At 35.7% G+C, this 26346-nt stretch overlaps 1 protein-coding gene across 8 annotated transcripts in view; it reads right to left on the bottom strand.

Annotated features, from left to right (window-relative positions):
- The window catches only part of lrfn1 (leucine rich repeat and fibronectin type III domain containing 1), a 173479-nt gene that overhangs the window by 62491 nt on the left and 84642 nt on the right, over positions 1–26346 (bottom strand). For all 8 annotated transcript variants that reach the window (XM_028464813.1, XM_028464819.1, XM_028464814.1 and 5 more), the window contains one exon: positions 9455–9505. The gene's annotated coding sequence lies outside the window, so the exon portion shown is untranslated. The remainder of the gene's footprint in view (positions 1–9454; positions 9506–26346) is intronic.

Raw genomic sequence — 26346 nt, 5'->3', positions numbered from 1 at the left:
AATAATATATCGTATTGTGACGTACCCTGCGATTTCCACTGCAACATGATATACTTTATGATTATAGAGGTTTGATTGTTGGTTTTATTGAGACATTTATTTATACTGTTAAGAATTCCTCGCCGTAGTTTAAAGGCAAAGACTTAAGAAGATTATGTCTCATTTGCAGCTTGTCTTTGGGATCAGCTGACACGTCTTGCTGCGCTGTCCAAAAATAGAAGCTAAGTTTGCTCCATCATAATCTGTCGTTCATCAAGGAGATCCATTATCTGCCCTCTTTGTGCAAAATCACTGGACTGCTAACTCTGACAAAGCGCTTGATCTGGTGCTCTCTAATGATGATGCATATGCGTTATCCTGAGAATGTTGTCAGATCAAGTAGAGTAGGAGGAGGATAATACTGAAGAAATATGCTTCTCCTAGAAATTGAGACATAGGTGTCCTTTTGACAAATATTGTGAAAAAGGTAATACTTTACAATTGTCTAGTAATTCCTATTTCCTGTCTTTCTGGAACCACGTATCTAAAGCTATTACCAAGGTAAGGGATCAATAAGACATCAGTTGCGGAGTACCAAGAAAAATACTCTCTTGATTTGTAATTTCCTGTCAATTAAACACAACAAAATAAAGTGTGACAGAAAGTGAGTTTGTTTATTCTGGGACCTCTATGTTGCTAAGGTTAAATAAGATAAAAATCACACATCCTGTGATACAAATAAAAGCCACTTTGTGTGAACCTAGCTGTTGTATTGCTTGGACATGTGCAGTTTCCAACAGGCTTTTCCCAAAAATGACACAGTTATATAAAAATAAAAAAATAAAAAAGGGGGGGGGGGGGGGTTTGGCTTCCTCTTGTTTAATTATGGCGCCTTGAGAAAAGCAGCAGATGCCAGCAAAATAGATCAAAACAGCATTTTGCATGAAGGAAATCTAATTTCACAAAGAAGTTAAAGTTGAAAAAAGATGTTTTTTTGGCAATTTGTTTGCTTTTTAAGCTTACGTGTTTGCCAGACATTTGATTCACATCGGTTTCCTTGGCAGTTTCTTCCAGTTTGCTTATATGTGCACACAAGAAAGAATCTTAATTAGAAAGCAGCCAATATTAGAAGAATAGCTGCTTTCACAGGATTACAAACACACACACACACACACACACACACACACACACACACACACACACACACAAAACCCACCTCCCAAAAAACAACTTCATTCAGGTTCCAATCATTTATATCAAGGATAGCTCAGAGCTACTGAATCATATTAAAACAATATGATAATGATTTGAACTTTTATAAAATATGGAGTGTTATTAACCCGAGGAACTGCTAGTAGAGCCTTTTTATAATTTAAGGGAATAAAAAGTGTTAAATAAGCTTTTTAACTACCTAAAGTATCTGCACTAATTAACCAGCATAGGTTGAATAATTTATCTACATGCAACAGCAATTTTCTTTCTATTTTTTTGCCATGTCTGCATTTAGGGGTTGGCACAATGTTTATCAAAGTGTGTGGTCAGAGATGGTTTTGATAGGTGGGAACGTGATTGTAGTTTAATAATTACTTGTACATACCTATGCGTTCCTAAATGTATCTATTTACACTTAAATTACAAATACTTTTGTGTTGAAGGATTGCTACATCCGTTTTTTGTCTTTCTAACGTGATTTGAGCTTCAACAGGTGAAAGTCTGTATAGAACATTGTCGAATTAAGGCTTTCAATGTATAGCCAGAGTTATATCTAATAAAGTAAAATGTGAATAGATATTCTTACCTTTACTTAAAGCTAACGTGGACGATAAATCACATTTCCAAACTGTAGAGTCTACCTGTATGTCATCCAAAGTGTGCCCCAAAGTGACATTTCCAGTGTTTTCACGGATTGAAAGTTGTTGACAAAACCACAGCGGATGTTGATTTTTGGCTTTCCACAAAAACGCTGAAATACGGACGAAATCAGAGCGATGTCGTAACACAGTCAACACGACAAACAAAGACTGAGAGGAGGAGGAAGAGGAAGAATTTCTTCCTCTTATATTAATATATTTATTGCAACTGGATGCTGGTAGAAAAATACATTCCACTACACACTGGGTGTGTGTGTGTGTGTGTGTGTGTGTGTGTGTGTGTGTGTGTGTGTGTGTGTGTGTGTTGGTTTTTCTACCCTGGTGGGGTCCACCATTCTGTCATTGGTCCTCACGGTGTGATAAAAACGGGTATGTGTTTGTGTGTGTGTGTGTGTGTGTGTGCTTGTGTGTGTGTGTGTGTGTGTGTGTGTGTGTCTGACAAATACATAATCTTGGAACCAGAACAAAAATGTAGTTAAGTGAATCACTGGTGAAGAAACACAAGAAGTAATCACTGTAAGAATGATGTAGCAACACTGCTTCAAATAAGTGCTGTCTCTGCATTCTTTCACGGGACTCCATATCCCACAATGCAATGCCCGAAACTTCTCAGAAGATTTATGTTGCTTTTGATTGCACTCGGAATCCGGAAAGATCAGGTCGTTAGTTCCGACCTTTGAGGTAAATGCGTTTCATTCAGTAAGCTTGGAAAACATGGCTGTCCACAGCAACTTGATGTTTGTTTTTATATTTTTCATGGAGCAAAAATGCTTGCTGTGGAAATATATTACCTCCTTGGAGAGAAAGAGAGAGAGAAACGTCCTACACTTTAAGTAAGATTTGAATGCTGCATGCTTCATAGAACCATAGACTGTAGAGAGTGCATTGAACTATACAGGTATCGTTACTTACACAGAGAGGGATGGAAATACCACTATAGAGTTATTCTACACTTTTAGTAACACACATGCCAAATTAAATAGCACATAAATGTAAAAGTTGAGGAGAAAGTGAGTGTTTGCGTCTAACTGTGGGCGCCGACATTTTGCTAAAACGTTCAGACCGACTCAGTGCTTTGGATCCTGCCCGAGTTCCCGAGTCGGGATTCCGAGCTCAAGGGCCATTTTATTGCGCTTTTTCTGATTCGTTCTGTCAAATTTATCCGAGTTCCGAGTGCATTCGAATGCAGCATAAGTCACATGACAAATTGTCAACAAACCGACTGTTCGTGATGGGAGTCGACAACAATCTTTTAAGCAGCAATTTCAACATTTGTGAGAAAATCCTCCATTTTAGTGGACAAAATGTATTGTCTGTATTGGTGTTTTTAACAAAAAAACTAGTTATTGGCATAAGTCTTGGCTGAAAGAAAAATCTGAATTGTATAAATGGATTTGGAAATAGCTGTGTGTGCGAGAATGTTTTATAATCTTTGTATTGAGGGTGGGAAAGTTTGATTGTTTAGACTGTATTCCACTGTAGTGTAGAAAGACCGAACCAGGGACAGCAGTTATGAACTAGCATTAGCATTAGCTACGTCAGGGTTGTGGTCCATTATAATTGTAATCGCGTAATTGATAACTAGTTACAATTATGGCGGAATTATGATTTTAAAAATATGTTGCTGATGTAATCGTAATGAAATTGTAATTGAGTTTAGATAATTGACTTTGTAATTGTAATTGCCATGAAAAATTCGATGAAAAAATGTCAGTTTTAAATAAACGTAAAACTGGGGAACAATGTTACAGTTCTATAGACAGTTCTACACATATGTAGGTAATAATTATTTAAATATGTTTCATATCAAGCTTTCTTACATTTTCTTGCATTTTACCATTATATATATATATATATATATGTATATATATACTGTATATATATCTAGGGGCATACTGATACAAAAAAGGCTCAGACGTCCACACCAAAAATATTAAAACCTATATTTTCATTGATAATGAAGCCTAATAATTTAACCAATAAATAGGAAATATATTAGATGATATATATTTGTTTTTAGTGTATTTTACAGCTGATTTAGGACCTGTTATCATTAGAGATGCTAACAGAAAGCTAACACAAGAGGAAGGTTAGCTTTTATTAGATTATTTATTTCAGGCTCAGTAATTGTGATTAATTGTAATTTAACTTTAGTAATTGAGAACCTAATTGTAAATTGGCCAGCAGTGGTCCCACAACTGTCTACATCTTGCTTTTCTCACCTTTCGCATTTTAACGACACAATATTTCACAAACAGATGCTAAAAGTGTCATGGTACCCCTCAAACACTGTAGCTTTCCCAATTAACCGCAATCTCACAACAGATGCAGATGCACAGGACACGGGGAAGATAAGAAGTTGAAAACAAGTCAATGAATCAGACTCTCAGTGATAGGAAACAGGAAAGCAGCAGCTCGGTGCCATCGCACCATGAAACAGATGTGGAAAGGGAAGCTAATGAAAGTGCTGTCACCGGTTTCTTACACCGTAAAAAGATGTCAGATGTGTCACGGATTATTTCTCGAATTCAGTTCACGACCAAAATAGACGAGAATTAAATTTTCAAAATACATGGAGATAATAATAAAGAAAACAACCCGATGCCTGTCATAAACTGTGTCACAGCTACTACAGATAATTGACTATGTACAGCCTGATCTGATATAATGATCTTATAATTTACATTTCTGCCCAAATGAAGATGCTAATTGAATGGTTTTGCATACAAGAGCTCGTATTTTGGATTATTACCTTCTCAGCTTATCTCTACAGCTAAATCAATAACAGTGGCAGAGTATATGAAACCCTGATACCTAGTCTCACACTTTTCTTACTTTTTAATACCTTTGTATGTTTGCAAAAAGTGTCTGTTTTACAATATAACCTGTATTCTTTACTATAATCATTATCATTATTTTCTTAATATTATTCCTTCTAATTCACATGTGTCAAACTCAAAGCCTGGGGGCCAATTTCGGCCCTTTAGAGCATCTAATTCGGCCTGCAGAAGAAAGTATAAAAATGACATAAAAAACTTGTTTCATTATGTAAATTACAGAATAATTCAGTTTTAGATATCTCAGCCTCTCCAAATACACATGGAGATAAATGTACAATCGTGTTAATTTCTTTAATTTATTCAACTAAATTAAATAATCATTGTTCTTAATATCAAGGAAATGTAAATGAATATAAGTTTAGGGTCACTTAGGCGTCTATTCTCCCGTCTGGACTTAAGCGCTTTTTTGCGCGCCTGCAGTTACGCACTTCTCTCCTACGCATATTCTCCAGTCCAGGCTGCTGACACGCCCACCGCACATACGGAGCCAAAAAGCGTGTATGTGTGAATGAATGGCGGGCTGAAGGAAAGGAGGCGGTGATGTCATTTTTTTGGGCTGTCTAGAAATCACAGAACATGGAGTTTTCCCAGCGCTTGTAAATGAAATCCATGAAGATTATAAAGTTCACTTTTAATTTGAAATGCCTTCATTGATAAACATTGTAACAGGTTGATTTGATCAGATTATTGATCAGATTATTAAAGTGTGACTGAGGATCGGCCGCGTTCTTCTGTCGGAGTCACAGTTAAAATCTCTCTCCGTGATCATCATCATCGCCGTAAAGCATGACCGAGTTCGATGCGCTGTAGATATGAGGAAATAACCTGATGTTTGCAGTGAAACAGAACTAATGGCTTCCATTATACACAGTTTTAAATATGAATAGTTTAAAGTGACCTGAGCTGAGTCTCATTAAAATATGTGTGGGAACAGTTTCTGGTCCATCCTCATCTGCATATGACAGCTTCTTTCACTCTGTAGTGGATCAAACTGTGACTTTACGTTGGACATAGTATGAAAATAGTTGAATCACTGTGACCAACGTGGACAAAAGTCTGCGTCTGTCAGAGTTTTAATTAATCACACAATGTCTGTGTGGCTTCAAATGTAATTAAGTCCATATTTCTAGTGCAATATAATGTTTCACCTTATCAGGGCGCTGCACTTATTCCAGGGTTAGAAGAGGAAAAGGACTTGCGCACACCGGAGAATGCGCGTAAAGCCAGATTTGAATGGGAACACCCACATTTCAGGTCTGCTCCACCCACAGTGCGTAACTGGGATGAAGGCGCACAGTGACTGGGAGAATAGAGCCCTAAATGCTTGGATATTGTCAGTCTTTTGTATACTTTATTTGTAGGGATGTAACGATTAATCGTAAGGCAGTTAAAAATCGATTCATAGGTATAACGATTCACATCGATGCTGTGAAAATTAAATCGCAGTACTTTTTTTAACCAGCAAGTGTTGGCGGCGAGCGAAATCTGCTAATACTTTCTTTCTGGCCGCCTTCTACTCTTAAACATATTCATAAATGATTCATTACCCCTTTAGCACCGAAAGAATATCTGTAATATTACGTGAATATCTGTAAAAGTCACATTTTTCTATTAGCTCTGTCTGCTAGCATAGCATCTCTTCTTCACTGCAAAATATCTGCATGCCAACCGACCACTGGGTTACCAGCGCCCTCTGCTGGTTCAAACAAATATCTGACCTAAATACAGTAAAATGACTGTTTTTTTTTTTGTTTTTTTTTAGTCCACATGTTAAGGCACTAAATACATTTTCAGTTGCACTTTTAAAAAGAAAAACAACTATTATGCAGTTTTGTATTGTTTATTATAGAACCAGAATTTAAATAATAAGCTTCTTCTTCATTTGTATTATTCCTGTATTATTTATTTCATTCAAGATTTATCTTTAGTTAAATTGCATTGTTTTGAATAGTTCATCAAGGGATTCTTTTGACAATGAAAAATAGTACAGTATTTTCCCAAAAAAAATAAAGGAATATTTTTCAGTCATTTATATACAGTCCCATTTTGTAAAATAAATCGTGAGAGAATCGTATCGTGAACCCAGTATCGTGAATCGAATCGTATCGGGAGTTGAGTGAATCGTTACATCCCTATTTATTTGTAATTTATACCTGGAAGTGTAAACAAGAGAACATTATAGTTGAAATTGATCTGTGGCCAACATGAGATCACACTGGTCTGTATTTGGCCCCTGAACTAAAATGAGTTTGACACCCCTGTTCTAATTTATTTAATGTTGTCTTGTTGTTTATTTTTTTTAATTTTTATTGTCTATCATTTAATTTGTACCTACCATTAGATTTTTGTTTCCACAGTTGGAAAAAGTTGGGAAAAGCCACTGAATACCAAAGGCTGATAAAGAGTCTGAATTCTGACCAAAAAAAATACCCACTTCAAAGTATCTTCACATTTAAAAGATTTGACTGTCTTTTTTTTTGTTTTAGTGACAAATTATACAACAGAAAAGTTGACATTCAAAATATCCAGCTGCTCCATTTTTTGAGACAATGATAATAGGCTCTCACTAGACAAGATTAACGAAAGCAGAGACGCATGAGACTGCAGTGCACGCTGAGTTCATGTCACGTGAGTAGAAAAGCTGCTGGAGAACAGAATTTATTGTTCTCTAACTCAAGATAGCCTCGGATATCACATTTCCCACAATAACCCACTGCAGACCCAACTGAAAGTTTAATACATACTTGATGTCAGTTTATGAAATAAATGAATGATGATAGCTTCAATTTGAGAAAGAAAAAAAAAGTCAACCAAGCGAAAAAAAATGTCTTCTGAATATTAGTGGTGTACACATTGGAAGGTTTATCAAAGCATCTATAATAATAACAGGGATGGGCAACTCTATCACAGCGGGGACACAAACGTGATTGTATCTGATCCAAGGGCCACATGATCAATATTAATGTTAACATTTAGAATAATGACCAGTTAACACATGCAGGGGGAAAGAGGGTTTTGTCTTTTTTTTTGTCTTTGTCTGTGGTTTTGATGTTTTCCCGGTTTTCAGTCATTTTGTGTGTTTTAGGGCTCATTATGTATGTTTTTACAGTATGTTCTTGTTTGAATTTTGTGTATTTATTTTTCTCTCGTTTTTTGCATTTTTATTGTCGATTTGTGAGTTTTTGGGGTAGTTTTCTGTATTTTTCTCATTGTTTTCTGTATGTTCCTGTCATTATGTGTGTTGTAGGGGTCATTATGTGTATTTTTCTTATTTTTTGTGTTCCTGCTTTGATTCTTGTCGTTTTCTGCATTTTTGTTGTCGATTTATGTGTTTTTGTGGTCACTTTCTGTATTTTTTTGTTATTTTCTGTATTTTCCTGTCATTTTGTGTAATTTTGTGTAATTTTGTTAACGGTTTGTGTGTCTTTGTAAATATCCTGTAACGTTTTAATGTTCTGTGTGTTTTTGTGGTCATTTTGTTTGTTTAAGTGGTTGTTTTATCTGTCTCACTTTATGTTTTATGAGTCATTTTGTGTATTTGGGGATTTTTTTTGTGTACTTTGTGCATTTTGCTGTCGAGTTGTTTTTTTTGGGAGTAATTTTGTGTATTATGTTGAGCTTCATAGTCCTTCCAGCTTCTTGAAATACAACTTTGGGGGATTTGCTTTTGGGGGTCACAAAAAACTTGTGTTTTTTCAGTTTTTTTGTCTTCTTATGTGTTTTAGGGATCATTATGTGTGTGTTCTTATTTATTTTTTTTGTCTTCTTATTTTAATTCTGTTTATTTATTTTTCTGTCGTTTTCTCAATTTTCGGGGTCACTTTCTGTATTTTTGTTGTTGTTTTCTGTATTTTCCTGTCATTTTGTGTAATTCTGTTAACAGTTTGTGTGTCTTTGGAGCTATTCTGTAACGTTTTGTTTGTTTAAGTGGTTGCTGTGTCTGTCTTTGTTTTCATTTTGTGTATTTTGGGAATTCTTTTGTACATTTTTTTGCCGATTTGTGTGTTTTGGGAGTTATTCCTTCCAACTTCTTGAATAACAGATTTTGGGGGATTTGCTTTGAGGGCCCGAAAAAAATTAGACTGAGGGCCGGCAGTTGCCCATGTCTGATCTATAGGATGTGTTTTCAATCAGTGTGTATCGCAGCGGCCCAGGGTGTTTCAGCTGTTCATCAGAGAGGCTGTTTTCCCTGTTGAGATAAGAAATTAAATCTGCAGGAGTGAAGAAAGCTGGCTCTGCTGCAGGGGTGGCGGAGCAGCAGCTCTGATAATAGGGCCGACTCCCACTGCGCAGGCTATGAGGCAAACAGCCGTGGCGCCAGCCCAGCCCTGCTGATGTGAGAGGAGAGCTAACCCTCTCTCTCTTTCTTTCTCTCTCTCTCTCTCTGCAGAGGTTCTCCATCCCTCTCTTTATGTGAACATGTGGTTAAAGCTGCATGTGTCCGACACGCGAGGAAAAAAGGCAAAACGCTGGGCCTATGAATTCTTTTGTGTTTCCATTTCAGTGAATAGCCATGAAGGAAAAAATGTACAATAAAACTGTAATTTCTGGCTTTGTGTGCAGAAAATGATCCATCACATCCTGACCCACGGCTATTGACGAAGTCTACGGGTGGCCCGCCCATGCGTGACCATTTACAAAACCTCTCCTCCAAGTCAGTGTCACATCCCACTTAGTACTTATAAATGAAGTCTGAATGTGGGCCGCTGTGATATGTTTATGTAGATGTGGGAGAGTTTTCAGAATGTGAATCTGGGAACTCACCAGAACAGTGCGGCGTTGGCTGCTCCTCACAGCACTTCGCTTAAATTGAATCTGTGGAGAGAAAAAACAATCCCACTTTAATATGTGAGTCCAAAAATCTCCGAGAGGTCGTACATTAGTGTCACAATCACAAAAAGGATTAATTCAAAGCTTGATCCCCCCCCACCCCGTATTTCTGTATAAAAAGGACAATCTTTTTCTACCCAGAGCCTGTCAGCCAAATTTTTATTGCTTTCTTCTGCAAATACAGATTTTTTGCTTTATTCGCACAAATAATGTTGCTCTCTAGCCTGTGTCATCATTAACCTCAGACTGAACACTAGCATTACCTTGAGGTTTGCGTTCAGCTAAAAGATGCAGTGAACAGAATATTAAACGTGATGTCTGGAGGTTTAGTATTCTGCTGCAAATCCTCCATTATTACTGGGCACCAGTAAGCAATATATACATATTCAGAATCAGACATAGTGTATGTTACTATTACTTTTGTTGCCGTGGCTGCGAGTATAGAAATTATAACAAAAAAGATGATTTAAAAGCAAAAGCAACAAAGAAAAAAGTAAACAGAGTCAAGACAATGATTGTATTAATATAGAAGCCCAAAAGAGTCATGATTAAATAAATAAAAACAACATTTTGAAATAAATTCTATTTTGAAAAATAACAGACTACTGAAAAACAACATTATGAAATAAATAGGCCATTGTGGAAATAAAAATTTACTTTGTAAAATGTATTTTTTTACTTTATAAAATCTTAGTAATTGTCAAGTCAGACATTGTTAACAATAATCATTATGAAACATTTAATTATAATAAAATAATAATAATTAGATATTAAAGTATAATACAACATATTTTGCCATAATTTTAGCTTAGTTTACAATTTAATGGCCATATTATATATTTGTTATTTACCAATATGTTATTTATTTCAAAATATTGTTTTTATTTATTTAATTAATTAAACATGTGTACAAATATGCATGCAAATAAAAAGGAAGAAAAAATAAATAAAAAAGGGAAAAACTGAGAAAAAAAGAAAAATAAGGGGAAAACAAAAGAGAGAGAGAGATTAAAAAAAGAAAAAAGAAATATGTTAATATAACTTTTGTTACTTTGGCTACAAATAGAAATTACAATAAGGTGAGGAAAAAAAACCTAACAAAAGACGATTTGAAATAAAATCAACAAAGTAAAAAGTAAACACAGAGTCAAGAAAATGATTCTGTTAACACAAGAATGAATAAGGATTAAATATTAAACAATGACTAGATATGAATAATCAGGATTAAATATGTGTACAAATATGCATGCAAATAAATGACAAAAGAAAAAAAAAAGAAGAAAAAGGAGAAAAGTTCATATTATTTGTGTTGCTGTGGCTACAAGTAGAAATTATGACGAGGTGAAAAGAAACCCCAACAAAAGAATGATTTCAAAGTAAAATCAACAAAGAAAAAGGTAAACAGAGTCAAGACAATGATTATATTAACACAAGAATGAAGAAGGATTAAATACTAAACAAGGATAAATGTGAATAATCAGGATTACATTTGTGCAAATATGCATGCAAATAAAATACAAATATACAAGATTACAATAATTCCTTCCAATCACTCTTTTATACTCTATTGACCGATACAGTGAAGCTAATCCTGGCTTATCATTGGCAGGAGGCAGATACACCTGGGATAGAACGCCTCTCCACCACAGCGCTAAACATACAGAGACTGAAATAATCTCCTAATTGTTGCAGTGAGTGCAGAGAATGGGGAATACTTAAAGAAAGAAATACACAGAGAAATATAAGGGAGAACATGCAAACCTATGTACTCAACCTGCTATGATACATTAACACCAAATGAAATAATAAAGAGCATTCGTTTTTGCAGTCCAACACCACGACAGACATTACCCATGTTGAAAAAGTTACTTGTTACCTCATTACATTCAATTACCCGTACTCCTTATTGATCGACCTTTTACTGCTTCAAAAATCGATTAATTGGCTAATTAATTAAACGTAAATCGAAAGGAATCCTAATTATGTTACTTGCACTTCTGGGGAAAAAATAGAAAACACGTTTTCACCTTTTGCAGCTAAAAGGTTAAAATCAGTTCACAGGTGGTAAAAGTCCAATAAATAGGAAACATGAGTTCTAATTTGTGGTCAGTCGTTTACATCACTGAGTGATAAGGTAAACTGTTGTATTTGTCAGAAATACATTGGCAGAGTCATGATATATATTGTTTTACTGTCTGTGGTAATTTAGCATCTCACGGTTGAAAACAAAGGTCAAAAACACAATTACACAGGCTGTTTTCTTGGTAGGTTTAAGTTATGAGTCACGTTGCCAGAGAGCATAAAAATCAACTGAGACTATTAAATGTTTGCCAAAGCCCCCCGGCTGACCCCACCCACCGGGAAAACCGCATTTGGCCTTTGCTTCATGGATCTTAAGAGCTAGCTGTGGCAAATCAATCTGCTGTGTGACTTCGGACGTGAGCCAAAGAAAAACACAATACATTTTTGTATATATACAGTATATATATGTTTTTGTTTTTTTGGGGGTTTATTTTTTGGTGGTGGGGTGGCTCACAGTAGGGTGTTGTGAACACAGTTTCTTCTTGGGAATGTGTAGGTTTTCTCTGCCACGTTGAAGGATATTTTGTGCTTTTCTAATGACTCTTTAATTGACCACAGCAGTGAATGTGTGGGTGTCTGTTCCTGTGCATTGGCCGTGTGATGAATTGATAAGCAGGTGTGCCCTCCCTGTCATTCATTATACAGCTTTCAACAAACCCAGTTTAGATAAAGCCCAATGTACATTACTTTTTTCTTTTCAAATTCTTTCACAAGCCTTTCTGTGTCATGGAATGCTTAAAATGAACAGATGTTGCAGGTTTTTAGACTTTTCAGTGGCAGCACCAATGAAACTTTAATGAACCCTTCTCTCCTGAAAGACTGTCAAATCTAACACAGAGCTAAATATTTACCATTAACTTTTATTGGATTTTATATGGAGGTATATTTGTGTCTTTATTATTCACTACACCCCCACCCCCCCCCCCAAAAAACAAACTTTTAATTAAAAAAAAAAAAAAGTTTTCTTCAATCAAAAATGAATATTTTCAATCAAGGCAAAAAGTGTTCAAATGCAAAGAAAATTTTGAGACCCAAATAATTGCATTTGAACACTGTTTTTGTTTGATTGAAAATGTTTTTTGTGCTTGAACAATAAAGACACAAATCTACCTCCATAATATTATTGATATGTATAAACATGTGAAACAGCTAACAGTCAATGTAGTCAGGTAAAAAAATCAATTTTATATGCGTGTGTCATGATCTCACAGAGAAACTGAGAAATGTGTAGTTTCACTTTTCGTGCACGCTACCACAATTTAAGCATTCTTTTTGTGCTGCGAACTCGATTTTCGAACTCAATGTGTTTCAATTGGAAGTAATTTCCTGCCATTGCGTCTTATTATAACACTTAATTCAGGGTTTGGGTTAAGGTTAGGTTAGAGGATTTCACAATAAAGGCACGGGTAACAGGACATCATCCACCTTCATAGTACCGCCCACTCTGTGGGGAATTTAAAGAGTAACTAAACCCCTTGGTTTAGGCTGACCTGCCACTAGGGGGAAATTCAAAAATGCTCCTGGAGCAGCCAAAACAAGCCCACTCTATACTATAAAATCTCCAAAGAACAATCTATGCTATGCTAACTAGCGTCCAATGAAGTCACAGATTCTTGTTGTAATACCCTGGTTTCAACCCATAGAGGGCAGTAACACTGACATTTTACAACAAAATCTACCAAATTGAAATAATTTGACTAAAATGTTGAGAGTTGGACCAGGATCAATCAATAACACTACTTCATAAACAAATACATGCTTTTGGAATTTAGTTGTTCTTTAAATAATCTGTCAAATTTAAAGCAGAACTAAGTAACTAGCGCTTAGCGCTCCCCCTAAAGGTCTCTTTTGGTTATGTCATTGTTGTAAACACTACGCACCCCCCGCTGCCTGCCCCACCCCACAGCTACATGCGCACCTTTGCTCTCCCACGACGATAGCAACCGATCACTGAAAAACCCCAATACAACAGTGACACAATGGGTGCTTTCACACATATAGTCCCATGTGACCATGTGAACAGTATGAGGAAGAGAGACAAGTAAAATACATGAATGATGTGGGAGTGATATGGAAGGGAGTGTGGAAATGTGTGTGATGTGTTTGTGTGCTGACAAAGCGGCTCTGAAAATAGATGGATGGATAGATAGATAGATAGTAGGATGGATATTTGTGTGTGTGCTGCCTGATGGAGCGCTGGGTTGCGAGTGTGTGTGTGTGTGGTTGCTGTGTGTTGCTGCTGAGCTGTCACTGCATGGAGTTGCTCCGTTCCTTGAACAAAGGTCTTTTCTGCCTTTTTTTTTGCTGGCTCTGCCATGATTTAAGTTTGAGAAAAGTGAATTTGTAGACAACCGTGTGCATAATCTCGCATTAGTTTGTACTGGGCTGCTGTAAAAGAGTACGTATATGAATATAGACAATTGTTTTGTGGTGTTCATCATTCCTTTGCACTTTTGCGATTGATTTGTTCTTTTCTTTCTACTAAAAGTCTGTTTCAGTAGCACAGATCATGTTAGGGTTTCCATGACTTGCACCAGAATAACAGGCTGCAAAACTACTTACGTACACTCATCTCACTCAGTGATACCATCATGTAGCTTTGATTACTTGAGTTTTGTACATCAAAGCAGCTGCAAAATCTCCATTATGGTGGGTTCATGTAAATGCAGGTCAGAGAAGTATCCGTCTCACTTGGATAAGATTAATCCCCACAAGACGGGAGTGACTGAAAATAGGTTTGGAATAAGCAGACGTGATGCAAACAACCTTAGTGAAAACTAATTTAAACTCCAGCAGCTCTCTATATGGTCTATGACTGTTCAGGGGAGTCACACATTTTTTGCTACCTCCCTTGTGCACAACTAAACTCGCTTATGGAGCTATCACAGGTAATTGAGGCTTGAGGAGATGAAGAAAAAGGCCTATTTTGCACTTTCTTGTAGTTTTTTTTAGGAATAATGACAACAAAAGAATGGGCTCTGATGCTTCTCTGCCATACTTAATTGCCAGAACAACAATCTAGATTAAACAGTCCTTTTTTTATCAGCCTCAGCCAAAGCAGCGCAGGCTGTTTGTCCAAGCAGGAAATATTTACCAAGGTTGATTCTCACTTTCTCTCTTTCACGAAGAGCAAACAAGGTGAGGCCTGAATAAAGGAACCCGACATCGAGAGCAATCTTTGAAATTTGTTCGGCAGCCATCAATTGTGATTAAACAAGAAATGCCTTTTTATCGCTTGTGTGCAACGTTTGCAGGAGGTGGACCAAGAGGAAGAACCAACTTGTCTCTGTTGAGCTTTGTTTTTATGTGTTGTTCAAATGATAAGGGACAGCAAAAGTCTCAAAAAAACATTGTATTCAAACCCAACTGATTTAAGTGAAAGCTAGAAAATAGCTTCCGTGAACAGTAAACCCAACTAAAAATGTTTGATAATAGCTTCCTTCTGAATTCTGATATTGAATATATATCTGTGCAAAACAAGAATACTTATTATTTTCAGTAAAAAAAACAAGTTTGGATGAAATACGGCTGGGCCCGCGGAACGTCTACGCACCGAATAGCACATACCAAGTTTGCGAGAATTCAGAGTAAAAAAATTGGGCCCCCATTGCACAAATGGTGTAATGGGCCCCATTCATATATTGGTATGTGTCAATGATTCGGTACCACCAACTGTCGCAATATTTGACTCACAAATAAATGAGAAAACGACTTTAATGGAAATTGCCGAAAAAAATTGGGTGTGTGCCCCAGGACTCTAATAATATTTTTTTTTTTATTTACTACTTTGTATGCACTCATTTCATAATACAGATGCAAAATCCATGCCTAAAATGTTTTTGAAAAATGTTTTTAATAAATATTTCCTGAGTAATATAGTTGTCGGTCACATTTTATTTGGCATAAGTAAATAATTGGGCACAAAAAGTTTGGGAGCCACTGGTTTACCCGTAATGCTGAACCTATCCCACTTAGGCCAATTCTGTATTTTCATGGAACACAAAGAATCTAATGATTGTAGACACATACACACTAACATTCATGCACATACACACACATAGCAAATACCTGAGCTCCTTATGCTGAACTGGCTATTGTACATATTGTTACTGTTTACGTATTAAACTGCTCCCATAAACACATCACACATCATGCACGCACCCACACACAGACACACACAACACACTTCATACCACAATGCTTCCACTGAGTCACACAGTTATTTGCTTTGTGATAGTTTTTATTTGAGGTATGCGAGACTAGTATTATTTCACACCTCAGAACAAATACTACCTGAAATAAGAGTCATTGCTTGCCTATTATACACCTCAGTGTTAAGCTTTGGAGGAATTTTCAGCAGTGGTTTCATTTGTAAATACAACGGGTGTGTGTGTGTGTGTGTGTGTGTGTGTTTTTTAAATATATATATGGGGTTCAGTGCATGTTTAAAGGTAGGCCTTATATAGGAAAAGGGATGCTTTTGTAAAGCATCTGTGCTCCAGAATATTTGAATTACATTGACTTTAATAGTTGCTCTGACACAAGAAAAAAAAAAAATAATAATAATAGAATTTTAAAATGTAAGTCAGACAACACCTAATTTTTTTTTTCTCCCTAAATTAATGAGTATATTATTTAATAGTTAAATGAAAAACAAAAACCCTAATAATTTTAACCGAATCAATTCAAGCAAGTGCAATAATCGTACCATCTGTTCATGCACTAATCTTTTGATTAGAATGTTTGCAGAAGTGATTGTTTCTTCTTTTTGGATGAGTTATTTGTTACTGCAGCTGTCATGCTGCTGGGAAATTTCTTGTCTCTGCTCATATAAAGTCAGCGTAGCCACCGAAGATGCTCATTTACAGACATCCAGAAGGACAAACAGCTATTTGTTCAGTGGTTCGAGACCTCAAAGCGTCAGCACGCCTGGTGAGGCAGCCGTTTGGATAACGATGAGCTTTGATCCTTTGGCCACACGGTAACAACGTACACTTTTTATTATACGGTTTTGTATTTTTTTCACACTCTGAGTGTGTTTTGTTTCATGCAAGATGCAGAAAAAACAGTCTTTATATCTACAATTGATTGATTCAACACAAACATGAACATTGAAGAACAGTCATGTGGAGACAGGGCCATATATGAGGGGGAATAAAGGGGAGAGATTTTTAGGGCCCATCCATAAAGTCGGCAAAATGATAGTCCATTGTTCTATAAATCTGTGATAACATTTATTTATTTATCTGAATAATATCCACTGTTATCCGGGAAGTTTATTATTATTTGGGCCATAGTATATAGTCATCTTAAAGATATAAATCTTTGTTTTAATCAGAAATAAAATGGGATAGAAGTGAACAAAAATGATGGAAAAGGTGGTAAAATTGGATTTTAAAAAACACAGGAATTGGTTAAAAGTAGCAAATTAAAATTGCCAAAAACAGACAGAAAAATTGGTAAAAAAAAAAAGGGTTCAAAGCGTCAATATTGGCTTAAAAGTGGGGGAAGGTGGGTTGGGGTAATGTAATTTAAAATGTAGGAACAATTATTTTAAACTGGCAAATAATGGGCATGACAAATGGCAATAATGGGTCAACATATGCAACATTAGGAAAAAGCGGTGGAAAGGGTTTATAAGTGCCGAAAATGTCTTCAAAGTGGAAAGAAAGTGCAGAAAAAGCATTGAAAATAAACGGAGAAGTGTCAGAAATGGGAGTAATGTAGCAAAATGCATTAAAGGAGCAAAAATCCGGTGGGAAAAAGTGATTAAAATAGGTTGAAATATGGCAAATTTGGTGTAGTTGCAGAAAAAGGATAAAAAATAAGCAAAAATTAGCTCAAATTGTTTAGAAAATATTCTTAGTTTCTAAGGCATCTGGCGACCCCCTCCCAGTGTCTCACGGCTCCAAGATTGAGAACCCTTGCTATACAATACAAACATGAACTAACATTTACTAAGTCTGGGTAAATAGGGGGAACAAAGAAGGTAAAAGCTGCATCCTGTGATGTCAGAGACAGACCTATCATTGTTATTTAGAGTGAAACACATGAAAAGAAGTGACAAGATAAGGGCAAAAATGGAGATAAGAAACACCTGCCCTTATATAGTGTAGTAGTTGAACGGCAGCATATACAAGTTTGCACACTAGCCATTACCAGTACCACTAGGGCAGCCAGTACGAGCTCCACAGAGAGAAGATGAAGGCAACAACCCAAGGCAAGGCAGAGGCTTGTGCTGTGGGCAGCTCTGCCTAGGGGCACACGAGTACACAGAAATAATGGTTTGGGTGTAAAACTGAGCTGTAATGTTTTTACTGTGATATCTATCACGCGGTTTCTCTTGTTAGAGAGAACTTCTCTTTACGTTGTGAACAGGGACTTGCAGCGAGGCTGAACAATACCACACATTGCCCGAGAGAATCACATCAAATAAGATACGCTCTAATAAATGCTAAGGGTGTGAAGCTATTCTTAATATTAACAACAACCTCACAAAAACAAAAACAAAAAAGACACAAACAGTTATATTTATCTAAAGCCTTGTTAAGTATCAACAAACCACAAGAGGAAGGATAATGAAATAACGTTCTCAGCTCATTAAAATGTTCAGACCAACATTCAGAAACCACAAGATTAGGCACCAGTGACAAAGGTTAGCCTCAAATTCACATGGTAGAGACTCGCGGGGAATTAGTTTACCACCATTCCTGATGACTCTGGGAATACGGTCTGTGTTAATCATGATCCAATGCTCTCTATACTCTATATTCTCTATATTCCATGTGAGCTGAAGCCCAAGGTGAAGTCTGTACTGCTATTTATACACGTAGGCATGCTCAGCACATTTTCAGTTCCACATAAATAATCAGTAAGTATGAGGCACGGTGCAAAAAACATAATTTACTCAACTAAGGAATCTTTGCTCAATAGCGCACAGTTGCACAACTGACAGTCTATCTTATTTGCAGTTATCTGGATCAGTGATCCTGATCATGGTAATATGATCATTCACACTTTAAAGGTGATGAAGACATTTCTATCCCCATTCATAACAATACAGTAGATCCAAATGTATGGGCTGGGCGATATGGCCTTTTTTAAATATTTCAATATTTTCACGCTATATCACAGTACACAATATCTATCTATATATTTTACCCTTGCCTTGAGATGATGCTTTGATGAATACAATCGAACCAGAAAGGCAATACTCAATATAAATGGATGTGTTTTTCTGTGACGTAATTGAGGTTTCCCCTAACCATTATAGCAGTTAGTTGTTGTTTTTTTTTTCAAAGGAAAACCCTGAAAATAAAACAGTCAGTTGTAAGTTAAATGTCACACAAGCTCTTTTATTAACAGAGGTGTGGAGAACAATATCAACATTTATAAAACAGATGTGTATTTGTGAAGGAAAGTGCTCCTTGTGTAAAATAAAAACCATAACAATAAACACTTTTCCACTAAGGTCGCAAATAAAATATGTAAACAAAAGTGCGTTTCTGTGTAAATGTAAAGAATCATATAAACAGGGCAAATCTTAAACAAAGCATGGAAACATTTTGCATCCCCTTGTGCAAATCTGGGGGTGTACTTTGAAATGTATTTTAAAAATCACTATAAATTGCACAATCCGTAACCGATCCGGATGAAACTCAGTAAGAAAAGTAAGAAATTAACTCAACATAACTGAGTCAATTTTTATGAAGATTGGTTAATTATCAACTGGGATATGAATTTTTGAAATTTCGCCAATGATGAGAGATAGGGATTTTTTCATTTTTTTAAAGAAGCCAGAATGAGTATATTGAGCCGCAATCCCCTCCAAAATTTTATGGAATCTTCCATGAAGTATGGTCTATCTTTGGTTAGGATTTTGTAAAAAAATGTAAAAATTAAGTTTTGATGTAGTTCTGCTAACAGTCAAACAAAGAAAAAAATGAACACAGGTGAAGATATTGTTTTCTTGACAGAGGTAAATGATAATTTCAGCAAGTTCATTTTGTCTTCTTTTTGGAAACACTGTAATATGTTAAGGTTTAATTTATTCAGACAACTTTTTTTTCGGGAAATGTACTTTGAAATTTAGTTTGACTTTGATCTCCTGACTTTCAATTTCAAAGTAAATTTTCTGAAAAAAAGTTGTCTGAATAATTCTCTCAGTTCTCTCAGGCTGGAGACGCCCAAAATAACTCATAACGACGCATGAAAGTGATCAGTAGATGCCTCTGAGGAAGACTGACAGTCGGCAGTCAAAACATGTCAGGAGATCAAAGTAAATATTAAAGTGAATTTCCTGAAAAAAGTTGCCTGAATTATTATCTCAGTTCGCTGAGTTCTCTCAGGCTGGCCACGCCCAGAAAGAACTCATGAGTACACATGAAAGCCATCAGTAGACGCCTCTGAGGAAGACTCATAGTCGGCAGTCAAAACAAGTCACATGTCGGGAGATCAAAGTAAATATCAAAGCACATTTCCAGAAAAAAGTTGCCTGAATAAATAAACCTCTAACATGTTAGATAAACATGCTGTTTTTCAATAACAGCACAACAGCATAAATATTTAGTGCCCACTGCCCACTATTTGTTTTTTTTTTTAGAAGAACACCTTACAAAAACAACAAATCAAATCTGCATCATATCAACAAAATATGAAGCACTTTTTTCTAAATGTTCAGGTGTGTCAAAATACTGACATACAACAAATGTGAACACAGAGGGAGTTTAATCTGCCTCATAATCTGAATGCAAACACCACAGTCACATGACTTGTTTATGTTCTATCATACTGAGTGCACAAAACACAGTTAGAAACATATATATATAGTATAATCAGCAGGTTGTCTTGGTGCAAGCTAGTGTAATGGGAGATCATGTCTGCTGTGTTCATCTCATTTGGAAGCAGCAGACTGTTTCCAAATGGCCTGCAGGGGAAATTCAGTCTGGCTTCTCTTGTTAAACTGTTCTGTACAGGAGGTGTCAAGACATAAAGCGCAAACATACAGCAACATAAATAAGACTCTTTAATCCTCTAAATATTCCAGTTCAAATCATACACACGACCGTTTGTGTGTGTCATTTTCAAGGATTACAATGCTTTTCTGCTGCAAATGTGAATTTACCAAACAATGAATAGAAAAGTAGATAAAATTATGTTACATGTACATTAACATTCTAATAGAAAGAGTGAGTTAATAAATGTTTTTTAATTTGAAGCAATCAATAAAAATACATGTTTGGAATATCTATAAAAAAACATTCATGCAATACTTGCATTATGATTTAGTAGACCAAGGTAGCAAAGTGGGTAATGCATATAAACACAAATATTTGTTAATGGAATTTACAGCAAAAAAAGCTGGAAGTTTTTTTTTCCACAAACGTAAATATGAGCTGAGAGATATTTGTTATGGCCAAAGACAGGAAGAAAATGTTGTCGGTAAAAAACACGATGTTGTTGTTTCAGTTGAACTTTAATAGTTTGAATGTGTCAATGTCTGGACTAGTGTGTAACGTCATGTTGAATATTCTTTTCTCATAGTGGTGCACCAGTTACATTTTATTTGATGTTGTTTTTACACAACACAAATCCAGGTAATGGTTTTAAAGTTTCGGCTGAGTTATTCAAAAATTTCCAGTTTAAAAATTGATGAATATTAAGCAACTCCGGTAGGTCTTACAATGTGCTAAAAATTCACAGTTTTTAGGAACAACGGGTCTCCAAACTGTTATGAACACTCTAGGAGGAGTTAGCTTTTAAAGATGGTGCAGTTTGGCCAAAAATGGAGAAAAATTGCTAAATTTGGCTCGCTAAATTCAAAATTGCAGACTTCCTGTTGAATTTAGGTTCTAGGTTCAAATTACATTTTTGCTAATCACGGTCCACTGCATATACCTACTGAATGCTATTTAGCTAGTTCAAACTAGTGGAAGAAGAGAGAGTTTTATTCTATTTATCTAGATATCCATAGTATCAAACCACTAACTAAATCCCTAAACCACTCACTCTTTCTAATGTCAGAGATACAATCAATGAATCTTTTTCACTTGTTATTGAAACATATGCAAAGAAGTCTAATCAACAAAGGTAAAAAAACAAAGCCGCATATACTGCATGTGTGCATTTGAATTGGGGTAAAGAAATGGCAATGACATTATTTAATATGCATGACAGTCACCAGGAGGTGACATTTCCCTCTTTACATTTGATTTACAGCTGCCAATCAAACACTGCATGCGTGTAGCATTACACCTTTGTCAACAATGGCGCCATCAAGGTCGGAAATAATCACCGTGCCTGGTTTTGTGGTCCATTTGTGCATAATTTCCATTTAACGTTTTTGCAGCTACTGCGTGAACAATAAGGTATACTTGGCACCATAGAGCCATCTACAATGATGCATATTTAATGTTTTGCATCACTTTAAGACGTCGTGAGAGGTTTATAAGTGCACTACAGTCACATCTCAGTAGATATTAGCACTTGAGCAAAAAAGCATTAGTGTTCTTTTTAATATCTCCTTTTATCATCACTCTATCCATCACTGGTGTTCAGGGAATGATACTTATTCTATTGTTCTTTCTGAAATAACACATTAAATAAATATATGTATAGCTATGTTTCATTAAAGTGAAAATAAGTATGGGCACAGTTCTGTTTTAGGTAATCCATTGGTTAAAGCTCCAAATGTAAAGTATTACATCATGTTTCAAGAGTACGTAGGAGTTGGCATTATCAATTCAGTATAACTGCACAACCTATAACAAACTGCTGTGTGAGACAGGAAGTGGAATATGATGCTCTGTGTGAGCAGCCATTCTAGGCCCTCCCACATCCATCATGTTGTTGTTATCTGTAAAACTTTGCAAAGCCTATTACTTGATTTAAAATGTATCTATATTTAATAACAAATGTTTTACCCAGACTTAAGCACAACATTAGGTGGACAAAGCACATCAATTTAGGACAGTGGTTCTAATGGGGCCCATCCATAAAGTCAGCAAAATGATGGTCCATTGTTCTGTGAATCTAAGTATTTATTTATCTGAATAATAACTGTTGTCCAGGAAGTTTATCATTATTTTTTTTTTTGCGCTATAGTATATAATCATTTTAAAGATTTAAATCCTTGTTTTAATCAGAAATAGAATGTGTTAAGTTTGCATGTTCTCCCGTGCTGTGTAGGTTTCCTCCGGGTACTTCGGCTTCCTCCCACAATCCAAAACAATGACTGATAGGTTGATTGGAGTCTCTAAATTGCCCGTAGGAGTGAATGTGAGTGTGAGATGTTGTCTGTGTCTGAAATTGGAGTAATGAAGCAAAAATGCATTAAAATAAGCAAAAATATGACAAGAAAAAGTATTACAAATAGGTTAAAATATGGCAAGTTTGGTGTAGTTGCAGAAAAGAGTAGAAATGGGCTCAAATTGTTCAAAAAATATTCTTCAATATTATTCATCTGGCGACCCCCTCCCAGTGTCTCGTGATCCCCAAATGGGGCCCTGACCCCAGGGTTGAGAACCCCTGGTTTAGGAAACTACTGCACTGTATAGAGTGGTTTGTTCTAACTAAAAACATGCAGCTCTGAGCAGAAGCTTATGTATCCAATGATAGATACAGCTACTTAATGAAGTGCTAATTATAACAGCTATGCATCATATGTGGTGTTATGCATGACTTCAGGTGATCTCATAATTACAGCTAATACACTATAATAGATTAAAGCTCATATGAACTTTGCGCTAAATTTGCGTAGCAGTAAATTGCATGTATTCACATGTTTCACTCTGTTGAAGTTGATAGTGTGTCACCTACACGAGCACAATTCAGAGGTATACTAGAGAAGCAATTTCCATATTTCCATTTTGATTCAGAACAGGGGAACAAAGCTATTTTTGCAGGCAATCTGCATAAACACCACTTCAGCTCTCATTTTGTAACATTTTTTTTTCCTGTTTTCTGTTACACGAGCACCTAAAACTACTCACAGCTCACTTACCTTTGTGCAATCAAGCCTGATTTCCATAAAAGACACATTCAAAACACATAGACTTTTTTTGCATTGCCTGTATTTGAACCCTAAAGGAGACAAAACAGAAAGCTCAACGTTGTAAATCAAGAAGACGTGATGCTATGATCATAGAGCCATGTTTCTTTGATCTCTTTCATTTCTAAATTGTTCTTCAAGGTGGATTTATTCTACCCATCATCCTTTTGAACTGTAAACTTTTGGCTTCACCTCGATTCATCTGGAAAAGTCTAATCAGGCACAGCTTTATCTTCTTAATTTTAAGACACCCTCGTTGTCTGTGTTTAATTGTCTCAATTTAGTGGTAAATTACACTCGGACAGATTTGAATTTAACACCTTAATATTTCCTTTTTTTTTTTTTTTTTTTTAAATAAATTAAAAAAAGCCATTAATTTGATTGTGCTTCTTGGATTTGTATTTCTTACTATGCCCAATTTGGGAATAAGATCCATTACCAAAAAAAAAATTTGAAAGCACATTTCATTTTATAAACAGTACTTCTGCTACGTTCAAATACTCATGGGTGTCACTTTTATATCCGTCAAGACTCTACAGTGACATGAAAAGTCTATTACGAGGCAGGTAAGACAGAAATGGAATACAATTAAACTTTAATGAGCACCATGAAGAAACTCGGCTGCTGCAGCAAAAGCAAATAATAATGGGATATAATAAGAATATCTTCGGTCACGTTGCGTTTAAAACAGTATTTTTTACTATGTTAAGTGCAGGATTTCATTGCTCAGCACTAGAATGAGGAAGGAAAAATTTTAGTAGTATTTAAATGCAGGATGAAAGATTTTTCTGCACCCTGTTGTTTTAAGAAAAAACCAGTGTTCATGGTTGGCTGGACTCAGAGAGCCATGCTGAGTCACAGTGACGGAACAGAGCCTCCACCAAACGGCAGAAAAGCCCAATTATGAGCTACAGTTAAAACCTCGTTTTAACTAAATGTGGAATATTTCATTTTGCTTCTTTTGCTCCTAAGATGAGCTCAAATCAACTTTTGTGAGACCTCTTATTTAGTATCTGCAAGCCCCAAAAAAGTCACAGATTACGTAACTTAAGTCTATATGTTTTCCATGCCTAAAGAATGGTTTTACTTACATAGCAGGGCTGGGCGATATATCAAGATTCAAGATATATTGAGTTTTCTATAAAATTACAATATCGCCTAAATCGATATATTTTTATTTGATAGCTTATTTGATATCAAAATACTAATTTTAGGAATCATCGCTTTCACTACCTCTCAGAACAACATGAAAAGCACAGATAAATGATTGCTGAGTGTGTCCTAACCCAGACCTTCCCCTAAACTCACTCACACGTGCTGTCTGTACCTTAGAGGTGAAAAAACCAAAAGTAGCACATTATGTGCAGCTGTAAATAAATATACCTGTGTGTATTTTTTTTTCTTTATTGGGTTAAAAATGTCAAGATTTGTATTGTATATCTTTCCAGTAAGTTCTTTTTGACTTCTTTTTTAATATGATGTTGAGGTTTCATGCATTTAATTATAATGCAGACACCTCTGAAGAAGACTGGTAGTTGAAACATGTCAATAGATGAAAGAAAATTTCCTGAAAAAAAAAAGTTGTCTGATTAACATTAACACATTAATGTATTATATAGTAAATCACCATTTGTTAATAAAATATTGAGATATGAAATTTTGTCTCCCTTATCTCCCAACCCTAATATTTTTTGTCTTATAATGTCGGTATAGGATATACATCTTGATATATTTTAAAACCAGAAAAACAATTCAGGGGAAAATTTCCTGATGCAAAATGCATCAAACAGCTGCACAATATATGCCACTTTTGGCTTTTTCTCCTCTAAGGGACAGCACGTGTGAGTGAGTTCTGTGGTGTGGCTTGCTATGGGGAAGGTCTGGGTAAAGACGCACTTAGAAATCCATCTAACTGCACTTTTCATGTTGTTCTGAGAGCGAAAGCAGCGACTTCTAAAGTGAGTATTTTAACACAAAATACCTATAAAATAAAAATATATCATTATAAGCGATATTGTAGTTTTCTATAATTGCCAAAAACAGAAATTACAATATATCTTGAATATTAGATTACGGTGACCATATGTCAGGATTTACCCGGACATGTCCTCTTTTCACGTCTTGTCTGGACCATCCGATTTTATAATAGATGAAAACGTCCGGGTTTCCCAGGGACCCTGAATGCATAACTCCGTAACTCCGCTAATATTTGCTCTATCTGAGAACTTCCAGCAGTTTCTGAAAGCTAAGGGGATGGTCTTTACAGCCAATAAGATAATTTTACTCTTACATGACAGAATCATTAAAGATGACTCTTTGTTTTAAAGAAATCGGTGGAATTAATAAAAAAAAAAAAATATCAACCCTCCTGAATAATAAAACCTCCATGGAGGTTCAGAGAAATTTATCCTATAGGAAGTTATGGTCACGAATTGTTTATTGAAGTGTATATTTAATAATTATTTAATGTTCTGGAAGCCTTGAGTTTTTGTTGATGTCATTTTAGTTTCTCATTGTTTCAATGATTGAGAGATTTTAAGAAGGTTTATATGAGATTTTTTAAGGACAGATTGTTGGAATGCATGTAATGATTGCTTTTGAACTCTTTGTTATGAAAAGAGAAATTCTTTTTTAAACCTTATAGACATTAACATTAGCTACTACATTGTATTTTGCCATTACAAGGTAGAATCAA

Source organism: Gouania willdenowi, chromosome 13 (genome assembly GCF_900634775.1).
Source record: "Gouania willdenowi chromosome 13, fGouWil2.1, whole genome shotgun sequence".
NCBI lineage: Eukaryota > Metazoa > Chordata > Actinopteri > Blenniiformes > Gobiesocidae > Gouania > Gouania willdenowi.
The sequence above is the reverse complement of the archived record's forward strand: the minus strand, read 5'-3'. Positions and strand labels throughout refer to the sequence as shown.